The 21520-nt window shown below is 39.2% G+C and overlaps 1 protein-coding gene across 1 annotated transcript in view; it reads left to right on the top strand.

The window, feature by feature from the left end:
• The window catches only part of LOC126359950 (presenilin homolog), a 155804-nt gene that overhangs the window by 27847 nt on the left and 106437 nt on the right, over positions 1–21520 (top strand). The gene's annotated exons all lie outside the window — the stretch shown is intronic.

Genomic DNA, 21520 nt, shown 5'->3' with positions numbered 1-21520 from the left:
CAGTACTTGAAATTACAACGTAACAGTAATAACAGATAAAATAAAATGCTTATGAACCCAAAAAAGTCAAGCCATAAGTTCAAGTAAACGCAATGAGTAATCTAACATAAGAATCAACTTAGTTTTTCTAGAACTCCTCAACAGAATAGAAGAAGTGACCTATGAGAAAAATTTTCTGTTTCGATTTGAAAGCGCATGCGTTACTGCTAACATTTTTGAAATTTTGTGGTAGCTTATTGAAAATGGATGCAGCAGTATATTGCACAGCTTTTGCACAAGAGTTAGGGAAGTGTGATCCAAATCCAGATTGGATTTCTGCCGAATATCAACTGAGTGAAATCTGCTAATTATTGGGAATAAGCTGATGCTGTCAACCAGAAACGATAGTAAAGAATATATATATTGAGAGGCCAGTGTCAGAACACCCATACTAGTGAACAGAGGTCGACAAGAGGTTCGCGAACTTACACCCAAATTCCCCATTCCTGAGTCAAAAATATTCTTTTAGAATGGAAAGTGTTATCCCAAAATATAATACCTTATGACTTAAGCCAATGAAAATAAGCAAAGTAGACTAATTTTTGTGTCAAACGATCATTTACTTCAGATACCATTCAAATAGTAAAATTGGCAGCATTACGTCTTTGAACAAGACCCTGAATGTGGTCTTTGTATGACAGATTACTATCTATCTGAATATGTAGAAATTTAACCAATCAGTTTTACTTATCATATGTCCATTCTGTGAAATTAAAATGTCTGATTTTGTTGAATTGTGTATTAAAAACTGTAAAAACTGAGTCTTACTGTGATTTACCATTACTTTAGTTCTTACAAGCCATGAACTTAAGTCATAAACTGCAATATTTTAAACCAAGTCAATGTCACACACAACATCCTTCACTACCAAGCTAGTGTCATCAGCAAACAGAAATATTTTAGAATTACCTGTAATACTAGGGGGCATATCATTTATATAAATGAGGATCAGAGTGGTCCCAACACTGATCCCTGAGGCACCCCTCGCCCCACCCCCAAATTTGACTGTACCCCACTCACCCCCCAATTCACAGTCATCCTCAACACTGCGAATAATTACCTTTTTTCTGTGTGTTGTTAAAGTGAGAGGTGATCCATTTGTGAGATACTGCCCGAATTCTGTAACGGTCCAACTTTCAGAGCAGTATTTTGTGATAAACACAATCAAAGGCCTTAGTTAAATCAAAAAATATTTCTGGTGTTCGAAACCCTTTGTTTAATCCATCCAGTATCGCACAGAGCGAAAAGGATATAGCATTTTCAGTTGTTAAACGAATTATAAAGCCGAACTGTATATTTGGTAACAAATTATGTGAAATAAAATGATCAATTTTACTTACATGCACAGACAGAAAACTCTAAAAAACACAGTGAACGAATGTTTCCAAAAATTTATTAAACCGTTATTTTGCCACAAACCGCACGAGATACCGTTGAAAACTAGTAAATTAATAACTGTGTAACAGTGCACATGCATCCAGAATCTTTTTTATGGTCCTCATATATCTAACAGCAAACTGTAAACGTTATAACTGCAATCCTGCTGCATATTTTGATAGGGTGAGATATCCGAATTTTTGTATACTTTGGTGTTAGTTAAAAATTGACAAATAACATTTTGGGTTCGGTATTCTGTCAGTCTGGGAGTACTAAAAAATCTGGTAGTGCCAAATCACCCCAGTCATCTAATAAGGAGCTTATACTCTGACCAAGAAGCCACACTGGGAACCATGTATGGAACAACTAAATGGATCAAGATTCAGAAAGGTGTACGGCAAGGCTGCGTATTATCAACTTACTTATTCAGTCTGTATGCAGAGCACATTATGAGCAATGCTGGGCTAGATGAAGAGGAAACTGGAATTAAAGCAACTGGGATAATTAAACAACCTGAGATACGCAGATGATACTATACTGTTGGCAGAAAGTGAAGAAGAGATAAAGACACTCTTGCTGAAGGTGAAAGACGAAGTGAAAAAGCTGGTCTTAGGTTGAATGATCAGAAAACGAAACCTATGGGAACTGCACCTTTCATTTCATGGCATACAGGAGGAGAAACAACAGAGGTAGTGTCTACATTCAGTTACCTCAGTTCCCAGATTTCTGCTGATGGTTACTGCAGCCACGAAATCAGGAGCCGTTTGCTGCTAGGTAGAAAGGCAATGTCAAACCATGACAAGGTTTTAAGGAGAAGAGATATAATATTAGAACAAAGATTCTTATTGTATAGGCTATGGCCTTTTCAGTAGTGATATATAGGTGTAAGACCTGGACCGTTAGAAAGGCGGAATTGCGAAGAATACACTTCTTTGAACTGTAGTGTTGGAGGAAAGTTCTTAGCGTCCCACGGACTCCAAGAGAACGAATACGACAATATTAGAGCATATAAAACCAGAGTGCTCCCTGGAAGGTCTGATACTAAAACAAAAGCTGACCCACCTTCGACACATCATGAGAAGACATGTTTCACTGGAAAAAAACACTAATGCTGGGGAAAATCGAAGGCTTTGGAAGAAAAGCACGTCAGAGGATGAGATGGATCGATGGCTTCACAAAAGTAATGTGATTCAACCTCGAAAACGTACAGAAGTAAAATGCAGGACAGAACAAACTGGCGTGCCTTGGTTCATGGGGTACAGAGATTCGGAACCGACTAAACGAATACAGAGAGAGAGAGAGAGAGAGAGAGAGAGAGAGAGAGAGAGAGAGATTCTGTCTGTATGCAGCATGAGCATGACGAAATAAGGCATTTTTAGTTGAACTGCTGTTTTAATAAGCCATGTTTGTTGTGGAGCAGTATAAACTACAGCGTATGTAATCAGTTCCCTTGAACAGAAACTTAGAGGCAATTGAAAGCACATGCTCATTATATGTAATATGTTAACTGCTTCCCATTAAATAATGAGAAGTAAGGTGTCTTCCATACACGGTTATCGATCACAATCTTATTATCTTGCACATTACTCGATCCTTGAGTGTAATGTCTGTTGCATTTCCTACTAAAATACTCGTAAGTTCTTGTTTTACATTGATGAGAGGTGTTTCATGCCCTCAAAATATTCCATTAGCAGTTTCAACAGGATGCATGTGTCAATCCCTTGGCATTTGTCTGTCGACATTCTACAGTTGCATCGATACTCTGCAGTCCACCTTACAGAGTGTGGTGGAGGGTACCCTATACCATTACTAGTGATTTCTGTTCCTGTTCCACTCGCAAATGGAACGAGAGAAAAACTACTGTCTATGTGCCTCTGTAGGAGCCCTAATTTCTCATATCTTCTCTTCGTAGTCCTTACGCACAATGTATGTTGGAGGCAACAGAATTGTTCTGCAGCCAGCTTCAAATGCCAGTTCTCTAAATTTTCTCAATAGTGTTCCTCGAAAATAACGTCGCTTTCCTCCCACGGATTCCCATTTGAGTTCTCGAAGCAACTCCATAACACTTGTGTGTTGTTTGAACATATCAGTGAAGAGTCTAGCAAATCGGCCTTTGAACTGCCTCAATGTCTTCTTTTTATCCGACCTAGTACGGATCCCAAACAGTTAAACAATACTCAAGAACTGCTTGCACTAGCATCCTATATGCATTCTCTTTCCTACTGCAATCATCACATGCTCGCCCCATCTCCCCATCTCATAATGCATTGAAACATTACACTCAGATATTTAAATGACGTGACTGTATAAAGCAGAACACTACTAACGATGAATCTGAATATTATGGGTCTGTTTTTCCTACACACCCGATTAACTTACATTTTTCTACATTTAGAACTAGCTGCCATTCATCGCATCAACCATAAATTTTGTCTCAGTTAACTTGTATCCTCCCACAGTCACTTAATTTCTACACCTTGTCTAGCAGACAACCACACATTGCTGGCCACCCTAGCCACCAAATCATTTCTGTATGTATATAAAGATGAATAGTGGTGCAGTTACACTTCTCTGAGATACTGCTGACAATAGCCCCGTTTCTGGTGAGCACTCGCCGTCGAGTACAACAACCTGTGTTCTATAGCTTAAGAAGACTTTGAGCCATTCACAAATCTGTAAACCTGTTCCATATGCTTGTACTATCTTTAACAGCCTCTAATGGGGCACCATGTCAAACCTTTCCGGAAATCTATAAATACGGACTCTGCCTGTTGCCCTTCGTCCATAGTTTGCAAATATCTTTGAGAAAAGCTGAGTTTTATACAAGCGATGCTTTCTAAAGACTTGTTGAATCGTGGACATAAGCTTCTTAGCCTCAAGAAAATTTTGTTATAATGAACTGAGAATATGTTCCAAGGATTCTGCAACAAACCGACGTTAGGGATATTGGTCTGCAATTTTGCAGATCTGTTCTGTTGCCCTTCTTTCACACAGGAGACACCTGCGCTTTTTCTGCAGTCGCTTGTGACATTGTGCTGTACTAGAGATTCACGATAAATGCAAGCTAAGTAAGGGGTCAACATTTCTCATGTGAGTGATTTTAACAACATTAAATGAAACAGGAATTCAAATGCATTTTCACGAAATTTTTCCTTCCAGAAAGAGGAAACTGTTCCACAGAACTGTTAAAGCATCCTGGTGCTGAATGCGAATTCTGACCTCATCATTGTTATTAAATACTGCCAAAGCACAAGGTTTGTGCAAGTCCTATCTTTGTTGTATAATCCATTTATTGTGTGGTTTCAATAGTAGCAATTTAAGAACTTGTAGTTTTTCTGTGTTAGTGCAATGTTTTTTCGCTGCAAATGACACATTTTTGGCTTCATAAGTCTGTTTTAAACTTCTCTTCAATTCTGCAAGTGTTACATAAAATATAGGTGTACTACGATTTCTTCACCGTGAAAGTCAATGAGATGTCTATCGTGGTCGACAGTATTCAACTCAAATAAAGCCTTTTAATCTCTAATGGCTGATCCAACTCACTAATATGTTTATCTCAAACGCTGTACCTTTCTTAAGCTTAAACAGTGATCCCATAGAACATTCTTGTTCAAAGTCTATCTCTTTTGTTGCTCTTATTTCAGTTTAAACTAACTGATGGCTGAATGTATCTTTATCCCCTCTACCAACTGTTTTAAATATCATTTAAATCATCAATATTTCGTGCAACATCGCGTATTTGTACAATTTTATTGTCTGCTGGATCCAGTTCACAATTTGATGATGTAATGAGCACTATGGTGTTGCACTCTAATCCCCTCTGCTTAAACCAATAGGCAGAAAGTACATTGGAGGTAGAACTGATGAGCAATGTGTATGATATCACACCTAAAGCACTTCTGGTAAATGAGATCATTTTTCACATTTTCTAGGAGTATGAAAATGAGACCCAAATGTCTGCATATGTATGTATCGAATTTTTGTAAGTTTTGAAAATTGTAGAACACATAGTTGTTGGCAAAACAGTCAGACGGTCATAGGTCTCTAAACGAAACAAAGTAGTAGATGCTATTTCAGTTTTTCTTAAACTTGTGCCACCAAGCGTGTTCCTGACCCTTCCTCAAGATCTAAATTAACAATTTTACATTCTGGTTTCCACATTGTCTTAGGTGAAGTATTTTGCATGAACACTCAGTGTGATCTCAGGATGCAGAAGTTTTTGAAGAAATTAAATAGGTCGGTAGTGGTAAACAGTCTGTTTGGTAGTATGTCACATGCCTGCCATTCTGGTCAATCTTGAATATGTTTTTCTTTTTCGAAAGCACCCTGTAGGACCACTATATGTTGGATGCAGTGGTGGGCACGCATGATCAGCTCTGAGTCAAACATGTGATGCTGCAAGCAGATCTTTGTCGACAAAAACGTTTCTCTCTCCATGCGTGAGAGGTGGGCCCGCATGCAGATGTTTCACCTGGGAGCTGAACTGTCATGCAAACTCTGTCACTGTTTCTGAAGTGGTCGACTGCTCACCTGTTCACTTGGTGCACACAACTGGTTGCCGTAGACCAGTTTGGCTGGCAAACATTGCAGGTACTCATCAACTGATGTACACATGCCTAACAATATTAGCAGCGAGGTGTCCATCCACGTTGATCAGTAACACATTAATGCAACCTTTAGCATGCAATGCTTCGCAGCACCAGGGTTGTGTGTTCACTTTGGAGCAAGTCATGCAGCACAGTGTCCTCTTGTTGCTTGGCCGCTATCTCGGCATAATTTCATGATAGGCAATCAGCAACAGTTTGTTTCTACATGAAACGTCATGCCCACCAGTTGCAAATTTGACTATATAGTCCAATTGTCTACACTGTTGCAGAGAAGCACGATACATTGTGTGTTGGATGAAATTATTTAGTGGTCTGTGGTCAGTAAAAATTTTAAAAGTCTTCGTTCCACAGACAATCGAAAATGTTTAATGTCTGTTTGGATTTCCAGAAACTCACGATCGATAACACTTTATTTCTTCTACTTTGGTGTAAAGTTCCGTGAGTAAAAGGCAAGTGTTTGCCACTGACCATCCATTCCCTGTTCAGGTGCTGCACTTATTGCATTTTCGTTCACGTCCACCAATAGAGCCAATGGGGCACTAATGTGTGGGTGAGCCAGCCATGCTGCTTATGCCAGACTTTGCTCGACTTTATGAAATACCGCTTCACTCGCTTAGGTCCAAGGTATCTTCCAATTACCAGTTGTATGCTTACCTGAAAGCAGCATAGTAAATGGTTCCAGCTGTTTTACCAGCCCTGGAACATGTCGCTGGCAGTAATTTAACATTCCCAAAAATCTGTGCAATCATGTTGCCAAAGCCATATCTTGCACTGCTGCCACACATCCAGGAATAGGTGACAGACCGGCTGATGAGACTACATATCCCAAAAATTACACCTCTCTTTTGCTGAAAACACTCTTTGTTGTATTAGTAATATGCCATGCTCCTATAGGCGCAGGTGAGTCACATTCTTCCAGCTGTAGATGAAAATATGATGAAATCTGCCACGTAACAGAATGGGAATGGTAACTCACACAACATTTCATACACAAAATGCTGCAACATCTGCATGTCGTTTTACAATCCAAAAGACATGCATCTTTTCTATAAAAAAAGCCTAAAAGTTGTTATACAACAGTTTTTGAACATCCTCTAACACTCTCAGAATTTGCAAAAATACCTTCGTGCAACGAACCACATTAAACACCTGAGTTTAAGCAATGGCATTGTTAAAGTCAGTCACACGAGGAACACGATAACAATAGCGAACTGTGTGGGCATTGAGTGCTCTGCAATCACTGCTTATCGCCAGGAGCCGTCTTTTTTGCGCACTATGTATCGTGGAGATGCTAAAGTATTATCTGAGCTATTCACAATACCTGCTTTTAACGGTTCCTAGAGCACTGCTTGAACAGCCAAGAGCTTGTGAGATGGAAACCCCCTTGGATAAGCTGCAACAGGTTGACCCGTTGAGGTGTGGATATGGCGCATTGTCAGGAGGCTACACTTCCCATGAGTGGTGGCCAGATGTGTGAACACTGTAAAATAATTTTTGAAGTATGTAGCCAACGATTGACAGCATTTATTGTATTAAGGTTCCCATTGGCCTTAAAACATTTTGCCCCATAGTCAGTCTCATGTAAGACTCTCAGATGTTTTCCATGCTGTTGAACTGGCGCTACCTACTCCTCATTTACCACCATAGATGGCACATTTGACAGATTGGCACTGTTACTGACTATAGTTAAACGACAGTTCACTAGATCCAGCACCAGATGGAAATGAGACAAAAAATCCGTACCAAGTATAGGATTGACGGCAATGGTGATAATTAAATGTCGAAGTCTGTTCATACTGAAGACCCAAATAGAATGTCATTCTATGTTCACTGTGTTTCGATGCACAAGTCATTCACTGTGATGAGTAAACTTGTATGTGTGTCGGTGGGGCAGGAACAACACTCACCCTGTTTAGGGTAAACATTCACTTCATAACTGGAATACACAAAGAATTTTTTTTCTGAGGATTCCATCGTGCATGAATAATCACTGTGACTGGTTCAGTGCTAACAGCGTTGCATTTACATGCTGCTTTTCTACCTTCAATTGCAGACGCCTACATTGTTCATGGTGAACGTCAGAGTCATCTAACGTCCTTCCACAGCATTTGGATAACAGTAGAGCCAGGTGCATTGGTGAGCCTTATCTCCAAATCGCCTGTAATACCAGCGCCATTGGTCAGTAGTCGTATCCAATCTACTATGATCATCTTTCCAGCGCACTGTACGCTGCTCGGGAGTATGCTGATAGCGGTGTGTAATTTGCACGGCTTTGCTGATAGCTTCAGGTTCAGGCATGCAATTTGATCTTCAAACTGCTCCACTCTTTCCCCTGCATTGGCACATCTGCATTTATGTGTTTTGGTGCTAGTGGTGGCACTTGCTACTTCACTTTTCGTTCTGTGACTATCGTAAGATCTCAATGTTCACTACTGCATCAACCATTCCTGCCAGCGCCTGCAATGGCAAATCTTGATATGTTTCCACGACTTGCGAATACCAATTGGTAACTTACAGAGGCACAGCACACATAGCTACTGTTCAGGCAGCAGATTAACGCCAGATTAAGTATGTAAAGCTCGCAACATTTGAAATGGGCACTTGACGCCTAGCTGCTAATCCTTAAAAACCTTCTGCAGCCTAAGCTCTGGAACAATGTGTAGCGTCGCGTAAGTGCGTTCTTTAGGCTATGTGCAATTTGAGTCGCGTATAGCGCGTGTGGTGCGGCACAGCGCAGCGCGCTTTTTTGAAACTTCTCACGTTCAAGTGGGACCGCGCAAATTGCGACGCGATGCGACTGGGACGCGACAGGCACCTGCATCAGGTCGCGCGGCGTTGTGGTTGTAACACAGTTTCTAGTGCCGCACGCCACACGAGTACTGCGGGAGGGATGAGGCGGGTAGTGGGAAGGGAGTCCTGCCAGATGTTCACTTCTGCATGGCGCATATGGGCAGTGGAAGTATTACCCGTCCGAAAAATACGGCCTTACTGTATATTGAATTTTATTATCACTGAGTAGTGTTTAGTTTTTCGCCATTTAAGTTCTCCATCTCTTTTCGTTAGTACATAATAGTTTTCAGTTACATATATCTGTACAGTTCTTTTGTTTGTTTATTCTTTTGTCAAGAACAATGCACACATCAATAACTGGTGAGCCATTAGCCACTGGGATTATATCTTTTGTCTCTACAATGATTTCAGATCGTAAGAAGAAATAGACGATTCATCGTGAAGGCAGTGAATAAGGGAGTAAGGAATATTACACAATCACATGATTTAGAAGCAAGGCAGGAAAGTAAAACAAGTTTATCTACTTGCTGCCTGTTATGCTGACGCATCTCTATGATCTTTTGCAAAAAATCGAGAAGGCGTAATTTCCACAGATATGAGAAAATAGATTAAGGAAAATCAAACCTACATTTCTAGCATTTGTAGACTTAGAGAAAGCTTTTGGCAATGTTGACTGGAATACTCTCTTTCAAATTCTGAAGGTGGCAGAGGTCAAATACAGGGAGTGAAAAGCTATTTCCAATTTGTACAGAAACCAGATGGCATTTGTAAGAGTCGAGGGGCATGAAAGGGAAGCAGTGGTTAGGATGGGAGCGAGACACGCTTGTAGCCTATCCCCGATGTTATTCGATCTGTATATTGAACAAGCAGTAAAGGAAACAAAAGAAAAATTCGGAGTAGGAATTAAAATCCATGGAGAAGTAATAAAAACTTTGAGGTTCGCCGATGACATTGTAATTCTGTCAGAGACTTCGAAAGACCTGGAAGAGCAGTTGAACGGAATGGACAGTGACTTGAAAGGAGGATATAAGATGAACATCAACAAAAGCAAAACGAGGATAATGGAATGTAGTCGAATTAAATCGGGTGATGCTGCCGGCATTAGATTAGGAAATGAGACACTTAAAGTAGTAAAGGAGTTTTGCTACTTGGGGAGCAAAATAACTGATGATGGTCGAAGGAGAGAGGATATAATATGTAGACTGGCAATGGCAACAAAGGTGTTTGTGAAGAAGAGAAAATTGTTAACATCGAGTATAGATTTAAGTGTCAGGAAGTAATTTCTGAAAGTATTTGTATGGAGTGTAGCCTTGTATGGAAGTGAAACATGGACGATAAATAGTTTAGACAGGCAGAGAATAAAATCTTTCGAAATGTGGTGCTACAGAAGAATGCTTAAGATGGGATGGGTAGATCACATAACTAATGAGGAAGTATTGAATAGAATTGAAGAGAAGAGAAATTTGTGGCACAACTTGACTAGAAGAAGGGATCGATTGGTAGGGCACATTCTGAAGCATCAAGGGATCACTAATTTAGTATTGGAGGGCAGCGTGGAGGGTAAAAGTCGTAGAGGGAGATCAAGAGATGAGTACACTAAACAGATTCAGAAGGATGTAGGTTGCAGTAGGTACTGGGAGATGAAGAATCTTGCACAGGATAGAGTAGCATGGAGAGCTGCATCAAACCAGTCTCAGGACTGAAGACCACAACAACAATAACATGCATCTGGTAAAAAGCGTCAAGGAATGAAGTTAATAAGTTTCACTATCGTTACTTGGATATGGATGTATTACGAGACATTTTACTTTGTACATGTGGACATCACATTTCCACTTCAAGCTAGAAACAGTCGAAAAGCAGTCACACATAACAATGTTTTAATTGCTCACGGTGTTGAGAAGAAGCATTTCAGTTGTTGCATACACATTTCAGCATTAATAATCTAATTATACAACAGGCTCTGCAAATGAGAAAAAGTGGTCGGTATTATTACGAAAGTAGAAGTATTCTGAAACGATGTGGTGATTATATATTTGATTTGTTGAAATATATTGCTGAGAGAGGCAGATCTGCTATCATGACAATATTTTTCGAACTCCTGCTCACAAGGCACAAGTGGTTATCGTTCACATTCTGTCACGTCCATTATTCTCATCTGCTGACGACACACTGACCATTGTGTTGTGCGACAGGTCAATTGCTTATTTTTCTCAATAACAACTATTTTATTAGCGAATCACACATTGTCAGTTTGGCAGGCCGTAGCTGACTAAACAGCATCTGGCATGTGCCTATCATTCCGACTGTCGGAAATGCTCATCATTATTTAATAATGCTCAGATCAAGAGAAGGAATAAAATCTTTTGGTAAGTTTCCATTTCAGTCGTTCAGTGTTAAAAATACGGTGGATTACAGGGATTCAACCAAAATTCCAACAGAACTGGCAGTTTATTTTTGTGTGAGTTGTTAACCTTTCCTCATTCGAAGGAACATCGTCATTTATGAGGGAGGGCCACATTTTTTTGTTGACAGGTTTGACTGCACTTCAACTGCCAAAACACTGTGTAGTTTGCACAATTTCATCTCACAGAACTATTGCGGCAGAATCCTGAAACAGAGTGCCTCATTAAACAAGTAATTGGCAATCAGAGAGCTCAATAGCTTAAGAAAAACCTCACAGTGTCTCCTCGCAGTAAAATAACAGAAGAAGTTTCATGTTTACTTTCATAATAGGAAACTCTTACTTCATTAGCTGTCGATAACTCTTAAAAACATTACACTTAGTGGAGTGAAAAAACATAAAAATAAAAAGGAAGTATAACTACTGATATATGGCCGAACATAAGAAAGTTCCCTGTGTTTACGAACTGGCAAAGTACTCTCTTCCTTGTGTGCTATCATTCGCCAAACTCTCTTCTCGACGTCTCGAGCGGTTTAGGAGATATGAGGGAAGTTGTGAATATTTCATTCTGCGGGCGTGAGATCGGTAGTGAACGTGCTACATAGGATCCATTTTCTCGAGATCGGAGGCAGATAGAGACCCCCTCCCTAGTCTAAAGAAAAATTCAACATGTTAGCTAAAGTTTTCCTAGTTTTCATTGCAGATTTTTCGAATTTTGCGTAGCTTGTTACTAAAATGTGCATTCCACAGTAAGTATGACCATTAGCGAGATCTACATCTACATCTACATGACTACTCTGCAATTCACATTTAAGTGCTTGGCAGAGGGTTCATCGAACAACAATCATACTATCTCACTACCATTTCATTGCCGAACAGCGCGCGGGAAAAACGAACACCTAAACCTTTCTGTTCGAGCTCTGATTTCTCTTATTTTATTTTGATGATCATTCCTACCTATGAGGGTTGGGCTCAACAAAAAATTTTCGCATTCGGAAGAGAAAGTTGGTGACTGAAATTTCGTAAATAGATCTCGCCGCGACGAAAAACGTCTATGCTTTAATGACTTCCATCCCAACTTGTGTATCATATCTGCCACACTCTCTCCCCTATTACGTGATAATACAAAACGAGCTACCCTTTTTTGCACCCTTTCGATGTCTTCCGTCAATCCCACCTGGTAAGGATCCCACACAGTGCAGCAATATTCTAACAGAGGACGAACGAGTGTAGTGTAAGCTGTCTCTTTAGTGGAGTTGTTGCATTTTCTAAGTGTCCTGCCAATGAAACGCAACCTTTGGCTCGCCTTCCCTACAATATTATCTATGTGGTCTTTCCAACTAAAGTTTTTCGTAGTTTTAACACCCAGGTACTTAGCTGAATTGACAGCCCTGAGAATTGTACTATTTATCGAGTAATCGAATTCCAACGGATTTCTTTTGGAACTCATGTGGATCACCTCACACTTTTCGTTATTTAGCGTCAACTGCCACCTGGCACACCATACAGCAATCTTTTCTAAATCGCTTTGCAACTGATACTGGTCTTCGGATGACCTTACTAGACGGTACATTACAGCATCATCTGCGAACAACGTAAGAGAACTGCTCAGATTGTCACCTAGGTCACTTATATAGATCAGGAACAGCAGTGGTCCCAGGACGCTTCCCTGGGGAACACGTGATATCACTTCAGTTTTACTCGATGATTTGCCGTCTATTAGTACGAACTGCGACCTTCCTGACAGGAAATCACGAATCCAGTCGCACAACTGAGACAATACCCCATAGGCCAGCAGCTTGATTAGAAGTCGCTTGTGAGGACTGGTGACAAAAGCTTTCCGGAAGTCCAGAAATATGGAATCAACCTGAGATCCCCTGTCGATAGCGGCCATTACTTCGTGCGAATAAAGACCTAGCTGCATTGCACAAGAACGATGTTTTCTGAAACCATGCTGATTACGTATCAATAGTTTCTATCAGTGCAGAGCGTCGCCAACCGGCGCGCGCGCGAAATAAGTATACGCGTCTCATTATGCGTTGGACCCGCGAAACACGTGAGGAACGTGCGCGTCGCGCCAGTGTCGTATCACGTCACGCGTACTATACGCATCTCAGTTTGCGCTTAGCCTAGTGATTTGCAGCCTGTAGAACGTCTTCTGTTTCTTCTATCATTTCTCCTTCTAAATGTGCAATTACGACCACACACTTGTCATCATTGGTGCACACTCCGTGTTACTGAACGATTCATTCTATGTGCGCGAACAAGTTTCACATGACCAAAGCGGGTTGTGGGATATACGTCTTGCTGAGTTATGTCGGTGGCTGAACATTGTGATGTAGCTGGAGATGATGTGGTTTGTTCCACAATGACTTCAGCTTCTGGCGAGACTGCGATGTAATGTGTGTCATTATCGCAAAAAAGAAGATAAATCTTAGTTCCAAATGCCCTTTTCAAGGTATCACGATGAGGTCACCAACATGGCTAACTCGTCGACAAGAAATAATTCCCTTATAAAATGCAAACACGGTGATTACTCAATACATAACTTTATAAGACACTAAATCATAACAAAGAATAATGGACAAAACTCTACTTCGATAGAAAACTCTCTGTGCAAAACCAGCTATACATATTTTGTTTCCCGCGCCCATAGACCACAGACAACATAGACCGTGCATGATGTCATTTTACTGAAACCAATAGCTAAGTCACGTCACTCGGTGCACAAAGCCGAGCATATCATTACGGATTTATAGCGCACAGTTTTTTGACATCCTAAAGGATATTTTCAACACTTCGAATATCACACATAGCAAATGCCACAAAGGGAAACAAAGAATTGGAAAAACAAACATGGGGAATTTCACAGACTTAACAATCCTCCTTCAAAACATGCAATCAATAAAGAATAAAATACAACTATTAGAATATTAGAAGTTGAGCTCCAATCTTTAAACAGCACAGTAGTTTGTGTTACTGAGCACTGTTGTTGAGAGAGAGAAATCCAACATGCAGTGTTATCATAGCATGAAAGGGCGAACTCTTACTGTAGACTGCTTCAAGGGGTGGAAGATCATGTATTTTATCAGAAAAGGAACATAGTTCAAATCAAGACATGACCTCAGTACAGCAAGTGAAGACAAACATTTTGAAATATCAGCTATTGAATTAACAGGGTTTGATATCCCCAAGAAATTAATTATTTTATGTTTTTATAGGTCTCCCAGCGGTAGTTTGAACACTTTTTTCAATACATTAACAGCAGTTCTAGATAAAGTCTCTAGTACAAAGGTCAACATAATTCTTTATGGGGGCATTAACATCAACACTAATATCATAAATGAATCCAGCAGCACCCTCATAAATATCTTTTAAAGTTTTTGGCATGTAGTTATTAGTCAATAGTACAACAACGGTTGCTGCAATGATTGCATCAGTAATTGACCATATGACCACAAATACAGACAGGTAAAGATGTGATGTAGCTGTAAAAGATCTCTGACTATCAGACCATCTCTGTCAAATAACAACAGTAAAATCAGGCATCGAATCATTCCCTAAACTACAAGCCAACAAACGACATCTATGAGACATCAAAATGAAAGATTTTTCAAAGGGACTAGCAAAACAAAGCTGGGATGAAGTGTATAAGGAAACCAATGACCAATGTAAATATGAAATTCCCTAAATTCTCCATATTATTTAAACTGAACTTTGAAAAGACATTTCCAAAAGTATGCATGCCTGTATCAACATCTCACAAAACAGATGGATAACAGCAGGTCCTCCCAAACACTTAAATACCTAAGCTCCAAGAAAAAGATTTCTAATGATCCAGAATTCTTAAATTTCTATCATAGATACAAAAAGATCTATAGGAAGGTGCTGATTGCTGCAAAAAAGTCATTTAGTGACAAAACAATAAATAATGCAGAGAATAAAAGCAAAGCAGTCTGGTATGTTACAAAAAAGGATATGGGGAGAGGTAAAGAAATGCAGAATAACATAACGATAACGGAGGGGGATGAGGTAATAAATGATCCACAACACATAGCAAACTATGTAAATTGGCATTTTTCAGGTATTGCAGAGACATTAGAGCAAAAAGTCCCCAAAACAAATATAACACCTGTAAATAATGCACTAAATACAATGATATTCCTTCCAACCACAGAGGATGAAGTCAATAAAATTGTTCAAAAACTAAAAAATAAAAGGTCAGTGGGCTTAGATGAAGTACCAATGTGTGTACTGAAACAATGCATAGAGATTATACAATATCCCTTAGCAAATATAATAAATGAATCTCTCACATCAGGGGCATTTCCAGAGCAGTTAAAACAGCCAAGTGTTGCATCTTTGCTTAAGAAAGATATTGCAGAAGACATAGAAAATTACTGGCCCATTTCTATGCTGTCACCATTCTCAAAAATAATAGAAGCAATTATGAAAGACTGATTAATGCATTACCTGAATAAATACAATCTTTTAAGTGAATCACAGTTTGGTTTACGAAGTGGCAAAAATATGGAGTCAGCCATAGTAGAATTCGCAAAGGTTGTACTTGATGCTCTTGACAAAGATGAGCGTGTCACAGCATATTTTTAGATCTTTCTAAGGCCTTTGATACAGTTCACCACAAGATTCTATTAAATAAATTAGAAGGATTAGGAATAAGAGGGGTAGCTAATGACTCGTTTCGATCATACCTAGCAGATAGGGTACAAGTAGTAGAGATAATACATATTTCAAATATATCTGAACATTTATTAAAATACTTATCAGGACCAAAATACATTAATATAGGGGTTCCACAAGGTAGCATATTAGGACCAATACTATTCCTCATATACATCAATGACTTTCGCAGTAGTGTTACTTACGGTGAAAAAATTTTCTTCGCTGATGACAGCAATATTATAGTCACTGAGAAAACAAGAGAATTCCTTGCAGAGAAAGCAAATGAAGCTCTCAAAGAAGTTTACGAATGGTCAATAAGCAATAAAGTGACATTGAACATAAAGACAACTAATGTCATGAATTTCAGTTTGAAGTGGAAAATGACAATGTTAAATTAAATGTAGATGGCACCTCTACAGACTGTGTAACAAATGCAAAATGTCTAGGAATGAATACTGATTCTCAGTTTAAGTGATGTGAATACACAAAGGTAATAGCAAACAGAATGACATCTGCATGTTACACTTTTAGAATCCTATCAACAGTGTGTAACATGCAGTGTCTTTTAGTTAAATATTATTCATATGTAAACTTAGTTCTTAGCTATGACTAACAAAGCAATAAATATGAACACAGTTTTCAAACTCCAGAAAAGAGCCATAGGGATCGTAACAAAATGGTAGACAAGCCCATAGTAAAGATTTGTTCAAAACACTGGGGATTTTAACGACTCCATGTGAATACTTTTACCAGTCAGTTGTACACATGGAAAATAACATTGGTAATTACTGCACAATCAGTTCTGTCCATGACCACAGAACTTAAATTTGCCAAGAAAAAATAAACATAAAACTCAAAACAGTATTTTCTGCCAAGGAATAAAACAGTACAATAAATTACCAAAAGAGATAAAAGAAATTGCAAAAATACACTTATAAAAAAAGGCAAATAGAAAACCTGTTGTGCAATACATTTTTTACATTGAAGGATTACTTACATAAAACAAAGTAGGGGTTTGGTAAAAAAAATTACACAAATAAATAATAATAATGCTTATGAAACATCCAACATTCCACATAACACCTTCACAATACGTTTTATCCTTCTTTTTCCACATAACACCTTCACAATACGTTTTATCCTTCTTTTTCCTTTTCTAGAAAAACTTACTTCCAAGCTATGCATTGCATGCATTGTACAATACACCTCTTCCTCTTTCTGAGCTCAACATCTTTCTCATTATAGAGGGATGCTGACTCAATTTTTCAGGATAGCAAATGTGAAGTTGTAGTACAGAAAATGGCCCAGAGATCACCGGAGTGTGTCTGTTTGTGTTTGTAGTGAGTGAAGCGTTATGAAACAATGTGTGTATAGTGTGTGCAGTGACTGATAGTGAGATATGAGTGAACAGTGGGGCATTACATTATTTAATATGTTATTTGTATAAGAAAAAATTATTGTATACCAGGAGTAAATCTAATTATTGTCTCTAAATAGAAGTCTGTAAATGTATGTGTACACGAATTAGCTTACTTTAAATTAGTCTAAACTTGTAAATAAGTCCTATATCCTTGTAAAAAGAGATATACGGATGAATAAAGCTATAGTCTACTACTACTACTACTACTACTACTACTACTAGATGCAGAAGTAGAGACCTTCACATATGCTCTCATTAGATAGTTGTTTTGTATCCTACAGATTAGATAAAGTGACGAAAATGTCAGTTGTATAAATGAATTATTTTAAAAAGCTTGCAGAGGTATTTCCATAAGTTGAAAGGTTGCATGGATGTTGGTCCTTGGATTTAAAACTTCGTGAATGACTAAGATTTTAAGGCGACATATCGTTAATATCGAGCTCACTACACCAGTATAATCAACATTTTGCAATGTATTACGCTTTCTGTCTTGATATCGTTTCGGTAACTGTACTGGATTAAGCAAAAGTCAGAAATATACGTGCTTATTTTGTGTAAATGCTTGACATTGTGCATATATATGAATTTCCTTTCTTACAAAAGCTTACTAAAGCATTTTACTCATATCCTTCTGAAACAGTGAGAAAACTAATGGTATGTTCGAAATTGTTATTTTGTATTCCATTTCTGTGGAAGCAGCGGACTACAAGAATTCACAGAGCAAAAAAGAAAAAAAAAACAAGTATTCACTAAAGAACAGTCATTCTGTCGCTTGTCAGAAGCACTGTCAATACGTTCCAACTTGACCACATGTAAACATAATAACCACTGCTTTATTATCAGGAATTTCGGAAAAAACTAGGTTAACTGCACTTCTACATGTGTAAGAGTAGTACTATAGTTCGCTGAATTGTCAAACTCGATGCTTGATTTCAGCTATAAATGAGAGAAACTGCAACTGTCAGCTTCACTTGGCACAGCGTATTATGACAGATGATGCTGTCGTTTACCTTCTGGTAGAGTCCTCAGAGATCAGAAAGAATGTCAAAGTATTTCAGACAAGATAACCATATGGTGCAAAAAGAGGCAACTGATCCTAAATAATAAAAGGCTCGATGTCATCTTCATGCGTATTTAAATCCGTTATATTTCTGTTATTTGATAATTCACTTAGATTTAAAGGATATCGATCCAGCTAAATACTTGAGTATCACAGTTATGACCAGCTTAAATTGAAACCATCACATAGATAATGTTGTAGAGAAGGTAAACCAGACACTGGATTTCATGGACAGAACGCTTTGAAGAAGCAACAATTTGCCTATACTACACTTGTCTGTTCTTTTTTGGAGGGTTTCTGCGCGGTATGGAACCTTTACTAGGTAGAACTGCGAGAAAACATTGAAGAAATTCGAAGACGGGTCAGGGCGTTTAGTTTTATCGCGAAATAGGGAGAGAGTACATTGAATACGATAGGTGAGTTGGTGTGCCAGTCTTTAAAATAAAGGTGTTTTCCTTTGTGTACAGATATTTTTGCGCATTTACAATAATAAATTTTTGGCTCTGAAGGCGAAAATATTTAGTTGACTCCTACATCCTTAGGGAGAAATGACCATTGAGACAAGATAAGAGAAATGCGAGCTCACACAGAAACTTTTTTTTTTCATTTGTCCACATGGTGTTCGAGACTGGAATGGTTGAGAAGTAATCTGAAAGCAGTTCTAGAAACAATCTGCCAAACACTGACGTGTGGATTGGGAAGTAGTGATGTACATGTCGATTACTTCCTTTATCACCACATGGTAGACGCTTTTCCGGTTTACTTGCTGATCTACAAATTTAAAGTTTGGATGTATACTTCAGGCAGATTGGCTAGAAGACCACCACTGCCGTATACAGCATGCTTGCCATTGTGTCTGCTATGGTACTACATGCGTTTGAGAGGTTCGGCATCCATCCAGCTGTTTTGTCAAGGCAGAAACCCCAGCCATCGAACCAGTGCATTGTTCCCCCAAGATCTCAAGATCTCAGAACATGCTGAACAAGGAATACATCCGGTACGCTCCCTGTAATTCTTCAGTGTGGAATCTCCCTGCTATTTTTCTCATGTTTAAAACATGTGTTATTCTGTTGCATCGTGGACTGACCTACTCTAAACACAATATTGTGGAAAGAAATGTTAAGTGGTCAAAATAACAGATCAGATGAATACCCTTTGTACTAAGCAATGTACCATTAATGTGTTTTTTGATGTCTTAAAACACCAGTCACCTTCAATGATGAGGATCTTTGTCATAGGCGATTTCAATTGCAGAAACACTTCATGGGGATACCCAAATACCGATACAAACAGTACGGGTCTAGAAACATGGGCTGAGGCTCATGTCCTACATCTGATCCATGATCCGAAGCTCCCACCTTCTTTTAACAGTGGCAGGTGGAAAAGAGGGTACAACCCAGACATCATCTTTGTTTCTTCAAAGGTAGCTGCAAAATGTATGAAGACTGTAGGAGAGTCCATCCTCCATACCCAACATAGACCTTTCACATGCACTGTGAATCCCATAGTAGACCCTGAAGAGGTACCATTCAATAAGAGGTTTAACTTCAAGAAAGCTAACTGGCAGACGTTTAGTGAAGAGCTTGACTCAAAAGTGATAAACAATTCTACTGCAACCTGAAATGTATGAAACGTTCATCAAATGCGGCCAACAAGTTTCGAGGAAAACTATTCCGAGAGGATGCAGAACTCAGTATGTTCCAGGCATGCCCAGTGACGACAAGCTGTTATTAGAAAGATACCTAACACTCTATGAAGAGGATCCATTTGCTGAAGAAACGATTCAAGTTGGTGAAATAGTGCTGCAAGCCATTTCACCAACTTGCAAGGCCAAGTGGAGTAACCTGATAGAGAACCTTGACATGAAGCTGAACAGTAGACAAGCCTCGAAACTGCTTAAAAACCTGAGTGGTGACCCTGTAAAATCAGAAGACAATTTTATGAGTGTGATTCCTGACGAAGTGGCAACCCAGCTCCTGCAAAACGGCAAAATAAAAGGAAGGACGCCCAAAGAAGCTCTTCAGAGCGACCCAGAAACAGAGCATTATTTTCTTCTCCATGGCTGAACTAAAAGCTGCCATCTCCACTTTGAAGATCATAAGGCTCCAAGTGTCGATGACTTTAGAGTTGAACAGATAAGTAACTTTGGCTGTAAAACGATGGAGTGGCTACTAAGCCTAATGAACACACGTGTCGCCAAGCTACACATCCCCAAAATGTGGCAGAAGTCTCGAGTCATTGCAATACTTTAGCCTGGGAAGAAACCAAGTGATCCAAAAAGTTGTCGACCTGTCTCCCTTTTATACCACACCTTCAAGATATTAGAACGACTGGTACTTAACCGAATCAGTGCCGCCCTCGAAATGAAGTTCATCCCACAACAAGCAGGCTTTTGTGCTGTCTAATCGTGTTGTAGTCAGATCTTGAATATAACCAAACATATCAAGGACGGTTTTGAGCGTGGTGAGATTACTTGGAGTCACTTTTGTTGATCTAACAGCAACATACGGTACTGTGAATCATAGGAAACTGTTAAAGAAAATGTATGACCTTACTAAGGACTACCAACTAACATCCCTTATTAGCACCTTCCTTCAGAACAGAAGATTCCAAGTTTCATTACAGAGTAAGAGGAGTAGGTGGCGAACGCAGAAAAATGATCTTCTCCAAAGCACTGTGCTTGCTCCAGCACTGTACAATATCTACACAAATGATCAATCAATACCAGCAAGTACTAGGCTCTTCATCTATGCAGATGACACAGCAGTAGCTGTTCAGGGCCCAACCTTTAAAGAAGTAGAAGGAAAACTGTCTCTAGCAATGGATGAACTCTCCAAGTACTGTGATGCCAACCACCTGAAGCTCAATCCCAGTAAAACTCAAGTGAGCGCCTTCCACTTACGAAACAGGGAAGTTCAGCAAAAGCTGGACATCACATGGCGAGGAGAGCAACTGAAACCCTGCCTAACACCAGTCTACCTAGGTGTCACACTGGACAGGTTTCTAACGTATAGGCAGCAATGTGTAAACGCGAAGCAGAAAGTCATTGCTCGCAATGGCATACTTGAGAGGATGAATGGCAACAGCTGGGGAGCCAACCCGCACCTCCTAAGGATTTCTGCACTTGTACTTTGTGTATC

Source organism: Schistocerca gregaria, chromosome 1, assembly GCF_023897955.1.
Source record: "Schistocerca gregaria isolate iqSchGreg1 chromosome 1, iqSchGreg1.2, whole genome shotgun sequence".
Classification (NCBI taxonomy): domain Eukaryota; kingdom Metazoa; phylum Arthropoda; class Insecta; order Orthoptera; family Acrididae; genus Schistocerca; species Schistocerca gregaria.
This window is presented reverse-complemented; position numbering and strand designations above follow the sequence as displayed.